This window comes from Xiphophorus maculatus, chromosome 18 (genome assembly GCF_002775205.1).
Source record: "Xiphophorus maculatus strain JP 163 A chromosome 18, X_maculatus-5.0-male, whole genome shotgun sequence".
NCBI lineage: Eukaryota > Metazoa > Chordata > Actinopteri > Cyprinodontiformes > Poeciliidae > Xiphophorus > Xiphophorus maculatus.
The window spans coordinates 21262596-21280193 of record NC_036460.1 but is presented as its reverse complement, the minus strand read 5'-3'; the positions used below and the strand labels follow the sequence as shown (position 1 = coordinate 21280193).

The 17598-nt window shown below is 36.8% G+C and overlaps 1 protein-coding gene across 4 annotated transcripts in view; it reads left to right on the top strand.

Annotated features, from left to right (window-relative positions):
• Positions 1–17598, top strand: part of grik4 (glutamate ionotropic receptor kainate type subunit 4) — a 349633-nt gene that overhangs the window by 74842 nt on the left and 257193 nt on the right. For all 4 annotated transcript variants that reach the window (XM_023351803.1, XM_023351802.1, XM_023351801.1 and 1 more), the window contains exon 2: positions 8622–8814. The gene's annotated coding sequence lies outside the window, so the exon portion shown is untranslated. The remainder of the gene's footprint in view (positions 1–8621; positions 8815–17598) is intronic.

Genomic DNA, 17598 nt, shown 5'->3' with positions numbered 1-17598 from the left:
AGTAATCTACATGTCTGAGACGGTAAATTTGTTGAATTACCAATTTGCCCTATTATACATAATGCTGCTAATTTGCATCATACTTCAAATGTATTTCTATTTTTGTATATTCAAATGATCAATCTCTTCTTCCTTCAGCATCTGTTTAAAAGAAACATCACAATTAGTTTCTACGCTTTTACATACGTGACATTAATTGTGAAGTGTGGCTATTTAAACTGAATTAAAACTGAATTTGTGGGCGGAGTTAAAGAGATAATATACGAGTGAACGAGGCAGCCTACAAAAATTCCAACAAACTTTTGTGGTTGAGAAAAAAATACTCAAAATCTTTAATCCTAGTTATTTAGTTATTCTACCAAAATTGGAGGAAATGTAAATTAACATTAACATGGAGAAAACTGATGCAAAATTCTGAATCTCATTAATGTGGGATTTAGTGAAGATAATTGATTTTGGCAATCGTCACAGATATAAAACAGGTAAAGTTTATTTCTTATACAGTTCATAAACTATAAACTATTGCTATTGCTAGTTTGGTATTAGGTCCTTATAACCTCTGATCAAAATCTCAATGAAAAACAGCAATTTATGTAGGAAATGAAACCTCTTTTGAATTTTCGACTAATTAAGCTTTAATGTTATTTTATAAGACATGCCTATTTTCTTTAAAAAAATAAAATAAACACTACAGCTCTGAAAGGAATGGATTTTGTCCACACAAAATTGTTTTCCAAGTTTTGCTTGCTAAAATACATTTTGAATTCTAGTTTTATCTTTGTGTTCAGTTTTATATTTGATTCTTAACAGAAAATATTTCACAAAAATTGGAATATATATATATATGTATATATATACTTTAATAATCTATAAGAGAAACATGTTTGCCCTTAACACACCAATCTAAAAATGTAAGAATGTACCTCAATTTTGAAGGAATCCGTCAATTATTAAAAACTTGTACAAGATAATTTTAATGAATCGTAAAAAAGTAGGATTGCTGTTGCTTTTTGGATGCACAGTAATGAAAAACGTACACCGGTTTACTAATTTCCCACTTCACCTGCAGCGATTCTTAGCTGCTGTTTTGCAGTTGTATTTATTTCACGATCAGCTACAGGAAGTAGTGGTTTTGCTAAAGCAAGAACAGAAAAATCCATATAGCTCCACCACCCTGTGCGTGTTACATTGATTTTCTTGATGAGTTATCAATTTGCATGTGTTGTATTCCTGCAGCAACTAAATTTGCACAACATTTTGAGGCTTAAATCAGAGTAAACCTGTTGAGGAAAGCATTTTTATCACGCTGTTTTTAAAAAGGACCGCTTTTTACAGCTTAGAGGCAGAGAGCAATATGTATCTAGTTTAGGCACTTGTGATTTTTATTTATGAGGCATAGACAAAATTTTATGTCGTTCTTCAATGTGCATGCATGTTTTCACGTATAAATACAACCGCAAACATCCGTACACATAAAACAGACATTTATGTAAAAGAAAATGCATATGCTGCAAAAAATTTCAGTCAATTTGGTGTTGACAGCTTTGATAAATGTCCGATAGAAAATCAGTTATTTCGTAATTTAGCAATGAATAAAAATAAGTAAATTCGTTTCAGTTATCTGTGAAATATGAAGTTCTGTCTATCATGCCACTTTTTTCTCAGTACTGTTCTAATCAATCACGCAGTCTTAAATGAACACTTATGTTACTGACCCATCCCTTATTTCTTCATATCAATTAAATTTTTTTAACTGAAGCCGGTCTGGTGGTTTTTACAGTGTAATTTAAAGATTATCACCCATCTTACTGCGACTTATTCAATCAACATGACATTTTCTTGCAGTGGAGTGTTTGCCATGCCAGAAACAGCTCACACACTGCCAAACACCAGAGATCACTCGGCGTTCTTTTTTTTTTTTAAGCAGAGAAAATTAAAATAATTTACCTTTGCAGAGAAATTTTTTTTACAAGATTTCCAACAACAAAATGATGGACTGTGTAACACTTTAAGCTATCATTTGTGGCCAAAATACGTGTTCAAACAAATAGGTGTCTTTTATTGGCAGCAATAGGGAGTGTTTTTATACTAATAGCAGTTAACAAGGGTGTATTCAATTTACTAATTGGCTCTGCTTGTAGCACTTCATTAATGTGATTGCTTGGTGTGCTTGTGTCGCCTATACACCGACTCCACAGACTCATCCACTGCTGAGCATTTTGTTGTTGTTTTTTATTTCTTTTTGTGTCCAAAAGGTGTGTATAATGAATAACTAGTTCCTCGGAAAAACTCACATTACAATCGCAAACATTGATGTATTTTATGAGGTTTTATGGGAAAAACCAACAAAGTATCTCACAAATTGTGATTTTCCAAATGTTTTTCTGCAATGGAAGATCTGTAAAGTGTGGCATGCATTTGGAATCAGCTCAACACATCCAGTACTCAAAAGAGCCACCTTTCTCAGCAGTTACAGCTGCAAGTGTTTCAGTGTCTCTCTGCCAGCTTGGTACATCTACTGAGTTGTTTTTCAGCTGTCATTTGTGTCTTTTTAACTCTGTGCTTCCAACACCTTGTTTAATCTATATTTAATGTGAGATTTTCTCAGATCTCACGTGTCAAAAAGCCAACTTGCTGAATAAATGTAACCGATATTATTAGTAAAAGATTATCCTTTTCGAGTGACGTCATGACATCAAAACATTTACTGTTTTCACATGTTCATTATTCTGTAAATAACATCAGGAGAATCAATATTACTGACTTACTATGACTACATCGTTTGCGAAAAGTGTCATTTCACCCACCCAAATAACTAATTTTAGATGCTTCAATCTAGTTCTACTAAAATAAACGTAATGCTTCTTAATCATATAAACTGCAAGGCAGTTTCATTCACTAAAATCTGTGTGGAAAATTTAGGGATGGCACTAAAGACCTCAAAGGTCCTGAACTTATTTCAACAAAACACCTTTGGGATTAATTAATTCTCGTAGCATCAATATGCTGCTATAAGAAAGGTTCCCATAAACACTCCTAAACTTGTGGAAGCGTTTCCCAGAGAAACTGAAGCTTTTTTAGCCACCCAGTTTATTGAATTAGCCATTTGTCTTTCTTCATGAGTAAACACATCAGCATTTGATTCTTCTGAGCATTTATTTTGGGGGTTTTCATTCTCAAATTACATGTTGCTGACTTTAGACTGTTCAGACATTATGCAAAGAGCTGTAGTCCCATTGTGTTGTGTGTTGCTTTCTTAATGGTTACTTTAATTCTCCTCATGTTTTAATGGTTGCTCTCCAGTCTGGGTGGGATAATATTCCTTTGCAACACTGTGCATTAAGATTTGATATATTAGCTCTCTGAATGCTCAGTTTTTAACTTAGTTGAGTAGCTGTTTTTGTTTTCAGACCCAAATAGAGTTGCACTTTCTACAAAACGGTAATAATGCTACAGTGGTTGAATGAATCTGGCCAGATATAGGAAGATTGTTGTTAGGAAACTTCTTCTTATCCTGGATAAAGTCAGAACACCTATACTAAAAATGGTAATACAAATGGATCTCAAGTAATGTGATTTCAATCACATGTAATCAGGGGGAAGTAATCACTTGAAATGTAAATATATTCACTGGCCACTTTATAAGGTACAAAGTTCAAACTCCGCATCAGATCTGGGAAGAAAGGACGTTTAATTAAATTTTGCTCAGCATGGTTGTTGGCGCTGAACAGGCATATTTCAGGAGCTACTAATATACTGGTCTGAAAAATATAACTCATCCAGTCAATTGTTATGTGATTGAAATTGGCTTTTTAAGGTCAGAGGAGACCAGGTTATCCGTTCAAGGTGATAGAACGATAACAGTAGCTCAAATAAGTATTTGTTTTAATGAAGGTGTGTTGAATACTAACTCTTTAAACCATGACACAAATGGACTAGAGCAGAAGACCACACCAGGTTCCACTCCTTTCAGCTAATGGCAGGAAATGGAATATACAATTTACACAGACTCAACAAGAAAAACGTTCCTAGGTCAGATAAGTCTCAATGTTTACTGTCTGAGCATTATGTTAACTTCACATCCTACATGAGTGACGTTGCTGACTATGTGCCTGCCTGATGATGGAAAGGGAGACTCGCATCATCAGAAGTGCAGCAACTGTGTGACGAAAACCAATCAAAATCTCTGACGGACTGCTTCCAACACCTTGTTTAATCTATATTTAATCAATTTCTGCAAGATGTCGGCTGGAATCCACCAGTAGATTCCGGCTCCTGATTCTGATGAGAATGTTCAAGACCTAAAAGGTCACAGAGTGAAAACATTGCGGTGACCTATGAGAAAGACAGCAGTGAGAAAAAAAGCTATCACATCATTTTCATTACATCATTTAACAACAGTTTTGACATTGCACTCTGTTCTAATAGCATACAACTGCAGTATTGACATGAGGTTTTATACTTATTTTTTTGCAAGTAACTAAGCGAGCATTGCACAGTTCTTCATGCCTGTATGAAATGTGTTGTATTTTTTTTTTAGAAAAACATGAATGCTTAGTCATGCAGGTTTCATTGTGCAATGATCAGTCTTGAATGAAGTCAGGAGTCTGAGCAATCATGTATTCATAAAAATACTTTTAAGTTGATATTTTGTTTATTTACCATTGTTTGTTCATTATTTGTAGTTTTTGGTAAATTAAATCTCAAGATCTTTATCAGTCTTGATTACATGGAACACAATGCCTTCCTCTGATGCCTTGTGACAGCAAAGATAAAGTTAATCTGATGTGTTGACACTGCATTTATGACTAGCCAAATACAGTGTTGCTGCTGATGTTAGTTACAAAGATTGATTTTAATGGACAGAAACATAGTGCATAGCGGTTTCAGTCCTTTGGGCAATGTTTATAGAAAATAAGTTCTGTGCCTTTGCTTTTCACGCAGCAACCTGCAACCTAAGACCAAGAAAGATAAAATAATTGAGAGAAAAGTCGTAAGGAAGACGGGGTCAATGAGCAAAACATGGTGAAGGAAATAGTCAGCAACAATATCTTTATGACTTCAAGTTTACGTTTGTCAGCACTTCTGAAGTTTCCTTGTTGTTTTTATACACACTGCCTAGAAGAGAGACATTGATTTCATCTAACGTTTTATTCTGGTATTACTATAAATGATTTTGAAAAACACTTTCCATAAAAAAATCTTTATTAGAGGCAAGTGGATTTTACAGCTGAATTAAAATGTGCTCTGAACAGAACATTTTTCTCCCATCTACTTCAGCAGGAATTTTTAAGCTAAATCATGCCTAGATGTTTATGTTGTTATTCTAAAAGGATAGTACAGTCTCTTTTTCAAAAGAATATAAGGTTTGACTAGATTTCCCAGTAAAAAGGATCCAAAAACGACCTTACCACGAGGCGTAGATGGTTGAGAAGCAATCAAATCCAAGGTACCGGCCTGTAGATGCTGAGGTTCTTTGGATGTTTAGTCTTTGGTACTGGTACTACACTGGAGGTCTTCCGCAGTTGTGGTACTTTCCCCAGATTCAGGCTCAGGTTGAACATGTATCCCATGATGCCACACAGTTGGTCTGCAGAGCACCTCAGGAAACTGCAGCTGATGCCATCTGGACTTAGTTCATGTCGTTCATCCACCAGTTTCAGTCTCCTTTGAAATGGTGTTCAGGCTCTTCCAAACCACTGAACCTCCATCTTCTCTCTTTCTTAGATGTTTTTTCATCCCTAATTTTCCTTTGAAGTTACAATGACTCTCTTCTTCTCTTTGAGGAGAGGATTTATTTTTGGGGTTTGTGCACAGGTTGGAAGATGACCCAGACTGAGATCTAAGCACCCAAGGGGAGGGAGAGATGCTCTGATGCTTCCTTGGTGCTGGCATGCAATGAGTCCAGTGTTTTATTATCTTTATTAGCCTGGCTCATCTTGTCATACATATGATATTAAAGGGATGTCTTGGTTTTGGAATATTGACATCTCATTTTTTCAGTGAGACATTGCAGATCATATGGAGAGGACTGAAAAAAGATATTCCTATTTTTGATGCTGCTCTTGTCAAATGATTTTTTTTCTGTTCATCACATTTCTTCATTCTTCCGTTTTCTTTGTCCTGAATTACATTACTGCTGTCAGTACAGAGCTTTTGATGGACAACTGAGTCTTTACTGAAGGCAATGTCATAGCACATGTACTCCACATGTAGCAAGATCATCTGAGAATCTGTAGACATTCTTCAAACTCAGTTTTCTGGAGCACTTTACACCTCAGACAGAAAACTAGACTGCCACAACAGAACCAGCTCGTTTTGTCAGGTTTCAGCTGCCCACCTGCATCTTAAGGGTAAGAGACAATCTGTTGAGGACAGTAAGGGTAGTGCTCTGGTTTTGCAGTGTAGTACTTTTCACACATTACCTTCTGAAATCAACGTGGCCACTGTTTGGCATGTATAAATTAATAGTAAGGAACAGAGGCATGGATATGTGGACTGATGTGCAAAATGTCTAGTGTTTTTGTTTTTGAGGAAGTTTCACAACTCCTATCCTCTTCTTGACACTGAATATAACATACAATAAGAAAGTGGCTTTAGAGTAATGTAACAACAAAATCATATTTAAATTTAGGATTATTAAAATGTGCCCTGTACTGTACTGGCGACCTGTCCATGGTGTAGCCAGCTTTTCACCCAATGATTGCTGGTGATGGGCAGCAGCCTTCCCGCAATCCTGCTATGACAAGCGGGTATGGATGGATGGATGGGTGGGTGGATGATTAAATTAAATTGAATTCTACTGAACTATATTTCCACTTTATTCCGATGTGGTAGAAGTTCACATGTGATAATTCCCCTGAAGACTCAACCATGAGATGAGCACAGGCCTGGAAATGAAACATTTTTTTCCACCAGCAAATTTTTATTGACTATTTGTCCAAAAGGTCACAACAAAAGTGAGAATATCAATAGCACTAGAGGCCTCGTTTGACCAGTGGTCATGGTTAAAAATAAAAAGAAGCATAGTATAAAATGTTATCTCACGTGTGCTAAAAACATCTCAATCCCCAAAACTTTAGGGGAAATATTTTGACCAACAAGGAAAAAGTGGAATATTTTTGAAGTGGTGCATCTTATTAAATCAAGTGTTAAACTAAGACAGCATTTCAGGATATGAGTACATGCTCTTAGTTGATCTGTTCAGAGATTAAAAATTGAGGGAGTTCTGAGTTGTGATGTATTTCATGAACATGGGGAAATATGGAGGGATTGGTGCATCTCTAATTATAAGCTACATGTATTTGGTTCTGCAGTACCAGCTGAGTATTCTGTCCAGGATGGTTAGTGGTTGTAAGATTTTCTCAAAACAATGACCAGCAGAAAATGCTAGACCTTAAACTTTTGATTGGTTTGAACAGAAGAGGCCCTTAACATTTGAGGCAATGCATCTTCAAGTAATGACGAAAGGAAGCCTAGTGGCCTCCTGTTTGTGCTCTTTTTGAGATTCGATATGATCCAAATTAAACATCTAATAACCTCATTAATGAATAATTCAGTATTTTCTATTTAAATCTCAATTTTTGAGTGCCCCTCACTTTTCCAGACAGCTGTTCATTGAATCTACTTGATGCCTGGTGAGTGTATTTCTGGCGACTTTTGGAAATGCAGTAATGAATCTGAGGTCGTTTAGATGATCAGTGCTCATATTTTGGCAGGCCAGATACTCAAATGATTCATAGATTAAAAGCGAGATTCAATCACTCCCTCATTTTTCAAGCTGCCCGGGCAAAGCATGTGTGACTCAAGATTTGCACGTTAGAAGATCCCTTTATTAATTTAGTGAGAAGGTAAAGATAGGAGTTTTATGCGTGTAGAGAATCTTAACATGTGTCGCAGCAGGTTCTACACGCCTTCTGATGATTTCACCCCAGTGCTAATTGACAGGGTTGATCTCCAGGGAGAACTTTAATTCTCTGCTGAGTTCAGGCGCCATTAAACTGCAGTGACATGAGATTAATGCTCATCTTGTTAGTGACATTTGCTTTCTCATTTTCTGTAGAAACTGTCTTGCAATACCATCCGCTGAGGGTTGTGATGAAGGATGAGTTTCAGAGGCTCTTTCTGAGGAATGTGCAGTGACAATAAGAAAAATGTTAGATGTGCTGTTTAAACAGGAAGGGAATCTGGCTGAGTAAGGGACATGCCACAAAAACCAGGCCATCAGCAACACAGCACTGTGAACTTTAAAACTCTGGTTTACAAGGCAGATCATGAATTTGCTTTGTGGTTGATAAACGACCGTCCTCAGCGTTAGTGATCAGGCAGCGGAAGAAGATGCTGCACAAGAAATAGCAAGCCTCCAGCTATAAAGATTCATGTGGAATTATACAATTTATTTTAAAGTTTGTCATATAAGTTGCTCTAAGACATATTTTTTTATGAATGCTGGGATTTATTAATGCTTTTACAGTGCAAGTCAAAGTCTTGGACATGCTTACTGATCCATTTTTAATGAATGACTATTTCCAAACCTTGGACAACAACTATGTGCTTTATGAAACATTCTCTGTTCTTTTCAGACTCTAATTTTGTATCTCTTACTTTCTTTCTTTTCACAGGGATCCTGCGAGCAGCACCTCACCTCAAAGAAACCAGACTGTGTGTACATATGCACACACCTCTGCAGGTGCTGGCTCGCACTATATGTGTACGTGAGATGACGAGAAGCTAAGTGACTACCACAACCACCTAGATCAGACAGCCCTCTGTGCTGCAAGATGGATTAAAGCCCCACATCTCAGGAGATCAAAGGTAGGAGCGGATGTTTTGTAATCAGCAGCCACTCACCTGTTCTTTTCAATGACGGCATGAAGAGAATGAAGCGGGGAGAGGAACTGATGAATAACAATGAGCTTAAGGACAAGGTCTTCCTGCCATCTGTGAACTTTAGGTTTTGACGTTGACGCCTGTCAGCTGTATGCATGCGAGAGGAAGTAATGAAAGTTTTAAGAGTATTAAAAGTGCTGCTAAAGCAACATTGGCAATAAGGTTTCCTCCTGCTGCTTCAGAATGCAATTCAAATCCGCTTTAATAAACCGAAATTATGTCAGAGTCTAACCAGACAGTTACAGGTTTTGCCAAAGACAGTCAATCATAAAACCGTACTGCGTTCTGTTTATCTTGAAAGCCAGAAGTCAGATATACATTGCATTTTGCAAATTTCAAGACATGGATTTGTTTTTTGTTGGGGACATTGACCAAACTGAGATGAGTTTTAGCATTTAAACACTTAAATAACACTGTCCCTCACAGATTCTATAAAGTATTGAATGGATGATTAGTGTAGAGATGTACAAAGGAATTGGCTGATGGCCAGACTGTTGATTATTCAGCTTGATTGGCTTTGGCTGGTGTAAGTGCACATAAAAAGGATAATTTTTTCAATAAGTTAATGTACCAAAATAAGCTCTGCCAACTCTTAGTGATACAAACGCTCTTTTGGTGTGGAAGATGGTAGTAAGTGAAGAGGCCTTCATTTTATGTGTAAGTAAGTTGCGCAATTATTCAAGATAAATTTATTTTAAGTTAATATTAAGTTTTGGCATTGACAATTTAGAACCTACGTGCTTAAGTGAATGCACGTTTTGAAGAATCAGTGTGAGTAAAGATGGCAGAAAGAGACCAGCAGGAGCAGCAGCGGTGTCCCTCTGTATGAAACGTCTCATGGTGGGCAGCACTGTTTTTTACCTGATGGCTTTTAGTGTTAGATCCTCCATTTTGACAAATGCTCTGTCTGTTATTTTAAGGGAATGCTCAAAGGAAGGAAAAAAAATAAATGCACTGTTTCCAAATTCAATAAATAATCATTGAATTGTTGACCAAAATAGTCTTGATCACAATTTTCTATAACTACAAACCCCAGTTGCATCAACGAGATATAAACTGAAATCAAAGGAAATTAAGGAAAACGTAGGAGTCCGTGTTCAGAGTCATAGATGTTTGACCTTTGGATGAAATACCTGTTTACAAAAGGGAACAAAAAGTTGTTTAATTACCTGAAGAGGAAAGTGAGTCTGTTCAGGTTTTGTGAAAGCAACAGTTTGGTTGATAATCTTTCAATAGGAGGAATAAAATGTAAAAATAAAAATAAATAAATAAAAAAACTTGCTGGGTTGCATGATGTTGCATGGTGAAGGCTGACAAAATTATGGCGAAGGCAGCACACCATACAGTACACACTAATGCTATGGAATCAATAAACAATTAGAGTTTGTCTTTGTGTTCGTCTGAAAAAAATAATTAATGGAAAATAGGAAGATTATGTGCCTTGTTGTTAATTCTGTTGACAAAGGGTGAGTAATTTGGCTCTTTGTAAAAGTGATTTTATTCAGATTTTGGCAGAGCTGTTCTCTGACTTTCTTGAGAATAGTCCTCATGTGACTCATGTTGCCTTAAGATTCATCATTTAATAACGTTCCTGGTCACATTGTGCTATAATTGCAATAAGTATTTTATCAAATGAAACATGGCTCTGCTCTGATCTAATGAGCTGGTACCGAATTTGAATTTCTATTATTTTCTGTTTTGCTGTCATTAATTCAGTTGGGTTGTTTAATTACAGAAATTTGTATTTTCTCTAAAACCAGTGGATATCGCAGTTTTATGTTTGCAACACTGCTCTGCTGATTTTAAGTAACAAAATGTCTCTTTAATTTCAGTCTTGGTGTTGGAATAGTTAAGTCGCTTTTACTGGCAGCTGTAAAATCTTTTCTTTTCTATCAGCTGTTGGAAGGAGGGTCAGAGGCTGAGTCAATGTTGCCGGTAGCATTGTAGCATAAAACATTACAATATCAAATGCTGTCTTTACAGTGACTGCTATGTTAAGTAGCAGCGTGACGATGCCTTCGCTCCTGGCATGAATAATTGATGACTGCTCACAGCAGGGGGGATAGAAAAACATTCAGTGTTGTTGTCATGTCATCTTAAAATATTGGGCTTTTTCAAGATAAATTACATTCAGCTAAAATAGGAGGGTTAACAAAAACTAGATTAGAAACTAGGTTAAAACATTCTTGCTGGTGAATCTCTGGGTTAATGGGATAAATCATCAAAAGGGCAAATGAGCGTTATTTCTCCAGCTACCTTGTTTTGCAGCCATAACCGATTTGGAGACGATCCTGCCACTTTATGACTCTTAATTCTAGATTCATTTGGTGTTAGTTAATTTTTCCAATTTAGATTTCAGAAATCTGTCTTTGCATTGCAGCAAAGGCAGAGCAGCTGTTGATGCTTCTTGGATCATCGGCTTTCTTACAGCATTTTGTTTGAAAGCACAGTGGCTTGTCAGCTATTGGTGGCCATTCTGAACACTGCTCTTGCTGAGACACTTGCTTACTCTTTTCATTGCTCTATTATTCATGCGTTGGGAATACTGAACAGTGAAGACATGTTTGTTTGGCAAGGGACTGTAAAGAGTTGCACATTTTTCTCTGGAGTTCATACCCAATTACTTAAGATACTGTACATGTTGTGAAAGAGTTTTAGACAAGTTAAGTCTTCCTTTTGAGAAGGCTGTACAGTAAAGACGATTCTATAGCTAATATTTGAAGTTGTTTCATAATACACTAAAGTTATGCTCTTTTAGATTCCTATAAATCAGTCAAAATACAGGAAATAATCAGAATTCTCATGCTGAACTAAAATGCAGTGTAGTCCCACACCAACTAGGCCTATCGGTTTCCCTGTTCTCAGATGCAAACAGGGTGTGCCAATGTCTAACAGACTTCACAGGCTTTAAAGCGATAGAAAAGTTGTTTACAGTACAACTTCCTAAGTTTTGTTCCCCTCATTATGCCCTCTTTCTAATACTGCTCTGGACAGTTGAGGATATAACCAATAGCAAAAACCACAACTGTGTATAAATTGCAACCTAAAAACGTTCAAATATCTGGATTATGTAGTCTAATAGCTGACTGCTGTGGGAATTTATTTTCTGAAGCTGCAGGTCATTTCTTCAAAACAAAAAGTAGTGCACCACTGTTAGGGTAGCAGCTTTTCAAAGCTGTCTGTGTTGTTTTGTGGTGAAACTGCTGAAGGAACGTTTTTCAGTTCAAGAGGTTAATTTGAGTGGGAAATGGCCACAATGTGAATCATCACTGGTAAACATCAGGATCGACTTTTGAATTGCCACCCTCTTCTCCAGTTTTCTAAATGATTCCTAAATACTTGTTGCTATTGTGGGCTAGAGAAGGAACCAAGCCAAGAAAAACAAACACCTCCACTTTTGTTCTTTAATTAGTTAGCTTCATTACCAGACCATCTATAAATGAGAGCCTTCCAGAGCACAACTCCTGGAAGGATTCCTGCAAAAGCAATTCTGAGCAATTTGAAGAAAATCTGACATTGCCTCACAGATGAGGCAATGTAATGAGGGTTAATAACGAAAAGGTGACAGGTGCATGCAAAGTACATCTTTTCCTCACTTAAATCTTTCTCTGTAATTAAGTGATTGAAGAAAAACTTTTCTGAAAGCGAATCTGTTCGTCTTCTGTTATGAGAATACCTCATCCTAATTAGCCTAATAGAAAATGTACTGATAAATTATGGTGAGCTTTCTTTCATCAGAACAATTCTTTTATTTAATAAATCGTGAAATGATAAAAGCTTTTCTCGAACTATTATTCGATACTGTCTTCGTTAAAGGGGAGACATTTCCTGAACATTCCTTTGCTCACACTATCCGTCCTTGTAATATATATCCATACATGTGTGGTTGTTTTTTTTTTTACTTTTGCCACTCACACAATTCTTAATAACTTTGAAGATTGGGTAACCTTAGGTTTTTCTTTTAATATTGTCTAATTTTGGCTACAAACTCCTTTAATTTTTTTTTTTAAAGTCAAGGATGCCCAATGAGTCTTTAACGGTGTTTTTGTAACTTCTGTAAAATCATTCCAAACTCTAAGAAAAGCTGTAATTATGCGTTTTGAATTTGTTTCAAGGCTGCAGTCTTTTGCCTTTGCTGTTTTTTTCTCTCTTTTTTGCCATAATAGAGATAAACAGAAGGTCTGATCAGGTTCACAAGCCACTGTTTCACACCAACAATGTCAGATTACGCTCTGGAACAACATAAAAATATTTTCAAACTCTGAGAAAAGGAAGAAATTTGAGAGATGGTTATAAAATTAAGCCACATGTTTTCTCAAAGCGCATTGCACGTATACATGTAGCAATATTGGCATGTTTCATTAATTTCTAACTCAAAATGATAGAATAATGCAGTCTTACATGAACAGTTTATAAACCTAAAATATTACCTTGACTAAAGGATTTATTATGTTCTCCCCAGATGAAAACAATGGACATCCTGGTTCAAAATCTAGCCCAGTTAAAGTTTGTGAAAAAAACAAACTATATACGAGTTCAAACTGGAATCATTTCTACCCTGATGATCTGTTTATACCATGGTAGATGAAGTGAGAATGAGGTAAAGATTGACCCCAGAAAAATATCCCAGGTTCTGGAAAAGCTTCCTGAGGTGGGATTACTCCTTTTCATCTCTCCTAAGTGCATAATCAATAGCGCTTTCCAAAAGAGCGAGTTAATTTCTTTCTTTAAGGACGTAATAAACATGCAAACTGTTGTGTGTGGTAGGCTTCAGTCAGCAGGAAAAAAATCCACACGACAATGCTTTGCATAGCCTGGAGTAAAACCCTTTACAATACATAGCAACTGCACAAAAACAGGCAACAATTTCACAAACTATGACTTGACATTGTCCTTCTCTAGCTGGAATTCCTCTCTGATTCTCTGCCCTTCTTCTTTTGCCAAAAAAAAAAAGAAGCCGCAGGAAACCTACTGAAACGCATGTATTCTTCTTTTTTCTTTCTTCCTTTTTCTTTTACAAAAAAGTGAGGACAAAGATTTGTCTTTATACCGACTGACTGTTTTCAGGACTGAAATGCAGTGATATGGAAGTTCCTCCTTTGTGGCTACAGGACGAAAATCACAAAGCACAAACAACTGTTTAGTCCTAGCAAACATTTAATCAAAAAAAAAAAAGTACAAATAAATAAATAACGCATGCATATTTTTAGAATATAGTGAAAGTGTGTTAAATTAATAAATTTAGGAGAAATCTTTTAGTTGATAAAGCAAACTGATTCCATTTCTTACTGGAGAGAGTGTGTGTTGAGCCTTTTAATAGTTGTGGGGGGAAAAAAGAAACCTCTGCACCGCATGAGGCCTTACCACAACGTGCACACACTCCACAGCGACGGGTTGGCTGAAATCATATTACCAACGCCCATGTGATCTGGTAGCGGTACAGCCACATTTATATTCACACACGGGGCAAAACACTTTTCATGTTTTTAAAACCACTGTGCGGCCCCAGTTTCCACATGAATAAAAATGCCAGAACACACACTACGCTTTAGAGGCGGTGAAATTCTCCAAGGCATCAGCACCCTGTGAAATCTACTACCGACAAAATGTGACTTTTTGCTGACTTTGGCTCGGGGAAAGTGATTTGAAGAGGCCGTTTCAGTTTCATTGCCCACATGTGCAATCTTGCATAAGATTTTGGTGTTGAATATCACTGTGATGCAGATGGTGCACTGTAGCCTCTTGGCATGCATCAACCTGAACATTCTTGATTGTGTCTGTGTAAATCCGGCTGCTGAGCCTTATTGGAAATGTTAAAGTAATCTTCACTGGCCTTCCTTGTTGTCTCTCTCACCCCTCTCTGTAGGGTTTTTCACTTGCTTAACAAAAGCCAAGCAGCACATATCTGGTGAACTCAGCCTTTTCAGAGTAAGTTGCATGTCTGTGTTATAGATTTATGAATAAGAAAATACTTAATTAACTTTATTTTCCCCTCAGGCTGCTCCTGTCTTTGTTGCTTCTGGGTCTTTTTCCTCTTTCTTTCTCCGCTGCACCTGAAAAGTAGAGATAAGACCCACTGATATTTGTCTGCTCCCTGGCAGATTACTGAGGCAGACAGGTACAAGGGCTCTGGCAGACAGTAGCAATATTTGTGAGGCCAATGCAAGACTTAACTGGAAATGCTTGAGAATCCCATCCCAGCCTTTCTGCCATCTGGCTCTCTGTGCGGCCTGGGTTTTGACCAGTTGCTAAAGGGGGACAAAATAAAGAGGAATTGAAATCTACTACAGTAAAGCTAATAATTTTTACTTTTTCAAACCAGTAAACTGTAACGTTTTTAATCATAGTTGCTTCTGTACATAATTATGCTCTTTAGCCCTACAATTATCAGTTGTTCTAATGAAAAATACAAGAAAACTTTTTTTGACAATAGGCCACAGGTCTGTCTTTGACAGTATAAAATGTAAATATATAAAAGTGTATTATTATGTTTTGTTTTACCTTTATGTGCCTCTTAAGTATTAACCTTGAACTTGTTACTGATTATGGCGAGCACAATCTTTATATTGAGACACTGGTGAAGGTTCTGAAACCAACCAAAAGGCATGAGATAAATGTTTAAACTCTGAAGAAAAACATTGACATTCCTTTTTTCTTCTTCCTTCTACATGTTTTATGGTACTCATAAAATTATTAAACGTAACCGTTTTTAGCTAAGAACTTTTTCTAGATCATTTCTTGACCATGATGCATGGCAGAAATTTTTTCTTTTTTTTGCGTTATATGTCAAAGCCCCGGAAACATTAATTTGAAAACACAAAGATCACTAGCTACCCTGAGAAGTTATTCAGCAGGACTTTCTCAATAAAAATATATCAAAGGTGCGGTCAGTACATTGTTAACATTGTCACTTTGGCTTCTGTGTACTTTTGAATATTAGGAGATACATTATTAAATGGGGGAAACACAAGACAAGACATTCCAACAGTGTTTCTTCCTAACAAGCATCATTGATTTTCTTTTTGTGATCATTTATTGCGTTTCTTTTATCTTTGTGTATTTTGTACCTTAAATCAATGGTGGCAAAAGGTTTTGAGCTACGCTTGGCAAACTGGCAGATGTGAAATTATTTTGATAAATATACTATATGCACCTCAGATTAGGTCACCCTATACCACTGATGAGAAAGTCTTATGTGGATAATATTTTTAATAAATAACATAAGAAGGAAGATAAAGAGCTCCAACTAGAAGAAGGTTGTGTTTTATTTATGTATATTTATGTCAGCCTTTGACCTTCATGACCTTCAGTCCAATGTCTGCAACTTACTTTGTATCCCAGGTCTGCTTGCTCTCCTGCTTCTTACCTGGGTTTTTTATTTAGAGGTGACACGCCAAGATCATCTTTGGCCTCCATTTATCCCTCTTTAAAATCTTCCTGTACACAGACAGCCCTGCTCAGCATTCTTAAGGAAGCATTTAAGATGAACATTAACATCTAATTTTTTTCTGCTGCTGAAAAATCTCTCCATAGCTGAAGTCCAAGAAGCGGCTACTCTGTGCGCCACCACACAGCATTGACTGTTAATGTGATCAGGACTGGTTAGCTTTTCCCCTTAACCGCTCCAGAATCTGCTGCACAGAGCTCTGCAATATGTTTGCTTGCATTTTATTATGAGAGGAGCAGCGGTGGCTTGTTCTGCTTCGCTTCCACCTCTACGCTACAATCCGCTCAGCTTGGATGCGGCGCAGAGTGTGAAGTCGAGCAGCTGACAGAAATACAGACCAGTTGAGGAAAGCTGTACCTTATAGACAGATTTAAATGCGAAATGATTCGGCTCTCATCTGTAACCTAGAATCTCCGCTCCAACACCAACACAACTACTGAAAATTTTGGTCACAACACTCTCAGACATGCGAGTCAAAAGCACAATACGGTGTAGAGTGTTTTTTACATTTGTCAGTGTACAGCCCTGCGTATTTTTTAAAGACGTTTTTAATTGTTGGTCAAAATGTCCAACGATTTTAAGTTTCATCAGAGAACAATAATTTACTCCAATAATGTCCGACTGTCTGATGGGATTTTGCAAACACTGCTTAATTAGGAGTTTTATTGCCTCTTACTGATGGTTTGTTTGCATCATGCCAGTTGTTTCTGCAAAGCATTGTTATCGTACAAACAAATACGAAAGTCCTCCAGAGAGAGCTACAGTTGAGGGAAAAGTGGTTGAGAGCAACAAGTTGTAAAAATATATACAGTACAGACCAAAAGTTTGGACACACCTTTTAATTCAAAGAGTTTCCTTTATTTTCATGACTATTGACATTTTAGATTCAAACTGAAGGCATCAAAACTATGAATAACACATGTGAAAATATGCACTAAACAAAAAAGTGTAAAACAACTGAAAATACCCCTTATATTCTAGTTTCTTCAAAGTAGCAACCTTTTGCTGTGATTGCTGCTTTGCACACACTCTGCATTTTCTTGATGAGCTTCAAGAGGTCGTCACCTGAAATGGTTTTCACTTCATAGGTCAACCTGCCCTGTCAGGTTAATAAGTGGGATTTCTTGCCTTATAGATAGTCATGAAAATAAAGAAAACCCATTGAATTAGAAGGTGTGTCCAAACTTTTGGTCTGTACTGTATGTGCAGCAACAGATACATAGAGGCAACACAGACCTTAAAGATGATCAAATGGTTACATT